The following is a 4,335-nucleotide window of genomic DNA, read 5'->3' on the forward strand; positions in this document are numbered from 1 at the left end:
GACCCGTCAGCGGCACACTTAATTTTAACCTAACCGTCGCCTACCTCGCGGCCGAAGTTATTCGCGCGCAGTGACACATGGCGGCATCTTTGCCTTAATGGCGACGGAGGGGCAGGCGAGACGTCTCGTCAGTGCTGCGCAGCCTCCACGCGTCGCCAGCGTTCGCACGCCACCGCCCGTTCCCGCGCGATCTTCCCGCCTCTTCTCGCCTGTTCCCGCGCTTTCTTCCCGACGCCGGCGTCTATAAAAGGTCTCCCGGCTCAACGGTAGCCACCACACCCCGCCGGCAACAAACACAGCCCTCGTCGCTCCACCGCCGTCTCCTCCACCACCAGTAGCAATGGCGAACCGCCCCGGCGCCGGCCACTTCCCTCCACCGCCGTCCCTCCACTTGCAGTCCCGAAACGCAGGTCGACACCGACCCCTCGGCAGCGGCCCGGGAAGAGCGATGGCGTGCACACCGCCGCCAGCCGGCGGGAGGCGATGCGAGCAGCAGGCCCGCCAGCCAGCCGGGAGGCGGTGCAGGCGGCGGATCCGGCGGCGTTCGCGCCCGTGGCCCCGCTGCTGGCGAGGCCGCGGCGGCAGCAGCGTGGCAGAGCAGCAGGACGCCACCGTTGCGGCGTCTGACGCCTCGACGAGACAGGAGGCGCGACGGTGCCGGTACCGGGCGGGTATGGAGCAGCGGTGGGCCGACGAGCGCCGGCGCCGGCCGCGGTGAGCGGGAGGCGCCGCACCGTGAACGGCGGGAGTCGATAGAGCGCCGGCGGCGGGAGTCGATCGAGCGCGCGCAGCAGCCTGGCGGCGGAGGAGCGTCATCAGCGGGAGGCGGCGCCGAGGGCGTTATGGGGGAGGCGGGCGGACGAGTTAGCGGGCGGAGGACGCCGTGTTGGCGGCGGCGATGATGGAGGCGCCACCGGATGTGGAGGAGGAGGCGCCAATGGAGGAGGAGGAGGCCGAGGCGGAGGAGACCGAGGTGGAGGACAACGACGACGACGAGTTCGAGTGGTCCGACGACGACGGGACGCACCCGGACGAGACGGCCGATCAGCAATGCGCGCTCGTCGAGTCCTTCGAGTCGGAGAAGAAGCTCCAGGACGACGCCCGTGCCCGCGAAGAGGCGCAGATTCGTCGCGCCGTCGAGCTCTCCCTCCAGGCGGCCCAGCAGGGGAGGGCGGGAGCGGCACCGTCTGGCCACCGCCGAACGCTAGGAGAGGAGGCGTGCGCAGGAGGAGCTGCGGCGTAGGGGAGGCGACGACGGGGCGGGGCCGTCGAACGCACCGCCGAGCGGTCAGTAGTCTAGGTTTAGATGAAATCTAGCCGTTTTCATTCAAACTTTGTAATATATAATCAAAATTGAATGAAAACCTTTATTTTCGTGCACCAATATTCATTTGGGGGCGGTGTTTGGGGGACGCGGCTGGGGAGCGACGTCCCCCAAAGGCGGCACGAACAAAACACGTCCCCAAACGCTCAATCCGGCGCGATTTTAGGGACGATTTGGGGGACGCGACTGGAGATGCTCTAACCCGGCTATGGCGAAACTGTACAACTGAACTGCCTATCCATTGCAGATTTCCCTTTTTCCATGATAAAATGTGAAGTTTCCACGAGATCTCAGCAACTAACTTGCAATACGACCCATAATTCACTTTCTAGATATGGCAGAGAGTTCATATTCTTACTGATGTAATCCCGTGAGCAACACTTTTTTCGGCAAGTATGTAACGCTGCATCAATTGAATAGTTGGCATAATCGCGTGGTTGAGCTACACTCAGATGATACACGCTGTGAAGTTTTGCTTCATAATGATCTTCATGTTGCTGGGGTCTTGTATTTTTTTAAGAAAACGTAAAAGTTTTGTGTTTCAATTCATTGATAGAAAGAGTTTGATACAAGCCTAGAGACCACAGTCCACACCCGTGTACAATGCGATACTCTATAGTCTATACTCTAGGTCCTTAGAGACTAGAAGCTCCTAATGCCACTCACGACTCGACCTTCCGCCTTTATCGTGTCCAGCAAGACATCTAGGTCAGGCTACGTGCCGCCAAAGATGACTGCGTTGTACCGCTTCCATAGCCACCACCACCAAGCCATGAGCATAATTGCCGAGGAGGTGTCCTTGCGGGCTGCCATGGCAAAGTACCGATGATGGTCACATCCCACCAGTCCGCAACATTTGGTATTATAGGTTTTGATATTTTTCTCTACAATTTTAGTCAAACATGATAAGGCGTGACTTAAAAAAAAGGTAAAACACAAAAAATAAAAAACAGAGGGAGTAATACATGGCTCAGTTCCCACTCTCACAAAATGCATATGAGCCGTGCTAGAGTTAACTCTTGTATTAAAGCACACTTAGTTTCTCTCCTAATCTGTATCATCCAACTAAACACAAATGTAATATTTAAATTTTTTACAGCCTGCTGACTAGACTTTATTATACTTGCTCTAATGGATCAGTACCATGCACAATTTAGTCATTGATAAGATAATTTTTTGGATATAACCTAGTGCATGTAATTTTGTTTACACATTTTGATTAGTTGCTTGACAAATACTCCATCCGTTCTGAAATAGTCTATATTCTAGTCTCAAAATTTATTCTCAAGTAGTCTACATTCTAGCTTTTAGTCTACAACAATACTGAAAAAAATGGTTTTGCTTTTTTTATTGGACGTTGTTATTTTTCTAATGTTGGATGAGTTAGGCAAAAATATTGGATATATTGCAGAGAAATATTGCAAAACAATGTCATATTTTTGTAAATGTTACATTCGAGATTATGTTGCCCCATTGGCGAAACTTTTTTGCACCATAATTTTGCGACTTTGAGAGAGTCTGGGTAAAAATGTTGGATACTGGTGTTACATATTCTGAAAAAATCATAAATATAATTTTTTTTATGTTACATGATCAGACAAATAGGATTTGTTCACTTAACTGCATCGAACGACTCCAAAGGCGTCACCATAGGAAGGTCCTTTAACTTGCCCCATGCCAGCCATGATCGAGCAAGCCCACATCACCATGAATCCGTCCATGACAATGCCTCCATGGTCTCGTTGGGGAAGGCCAAGTTTTGGGTAATTTTCGTCAATGTTGGCATATGACGCTACGATCTCCTACATGAGTACATATTTTTTATGTGTAAGAATGAGCAAAGTGCTACAATGATTGTTGGTGTATATGTTACAGAGAAATTGCTTAAATGTTACATGTGTGTTCTCATAATATTGTATGGGCTAAGCAAATTTTTTGTTGTGTTGGTTATTTTTGTTGTAGACTTTAACTTAATTTTAGATTTTTCTCCAACAAATAGGGATTTGCTACATACTATATTTTGTGTTGCTACATGGGCATGTTTAAAGTGATACAATATTTTTTCTCATATGTCGCAAGTTTTTAATTTTTTGGGGGAAAATGTTGCAGATGGATGTTACATACACCAAAAAATTGTTACATGCAAAAAAGAAATTTGTTACAAGAGCAGATGCACACGATTAGATCACTTAAGTGTATCATGCGGCTCCGAGATGCGGCCGATAATGTGCATATTTACAGCTGGTTTTAGCCTAGCGTTGACCCAACTTTTATTGTGATGTTGCAATTTAAACAATGTCTTTAAGTTTTCGTTGCTAATATTGCATTCATGTTATAAACGTTAAATTTATGATTTTTATTGTACATCTTCAAAAATATTGTTGCATTGTTTAAGTTGGATTTTTAATTGTTTTTGTTGTATTGGTCCATATGGACATTATTTATGTGTACATTAATTTTGCTTGGAGATAATGAATTTGCTAGAGCTAAGGGCTAGCATGCATGTAGAGAGTCTAGTTGGGCTCACGTCGCATGCAATAAGGAACGTGGTCTTCTGCAGAAAACCCTTTTGCTCTGCAAGCATCACTTTTTTGTGTGGGTCCGCACCTATATACGAAAGCGATGTTGATGTCACACCGAGGCTGATGTGGTGCATGTCCACGAAAATGATCTGTCACTCGTGTGTACGTACGGGGAGATCGGACGATCACGTCTGACCGCATCTACCGACTGTCAGCCCAGCTCGTACGGGCCCATGGATCAGCCGGTGATGCCTAGCTAGCGCACGCCTATATTTTTAGGGAAAAAGCCAGCAAGTAATTGTGCCTAGTAGTACAACTCATAAACTAATCGAACTTTATAGTGTATTATTATAACTGCAAATCATAGTTGAAGTCGTTGACCAACAAAATTTAAGAGCCCACCTTATATTTAACATCAGGAATACAATATCTAAAAGCCATTAATTCACCTTTTTATTTAGGGTGATGGCAGAAAAAAGGTTTATGTGC

This window comes from Lolium rigidum, chromosome 6 (genome assembly GCF_022539505.1).
Source record: "Lolium rigidum isolate FL_2022 chromosome 6, APGP_CSIRO_Lrig_0.1, whole genome shotgun sequence".
NCBI lineage: Eukaryota > Viridiplantae > Streptophyta > Magnoliopsida > Poales > Poaceae > Lolium > Lolium rigidum.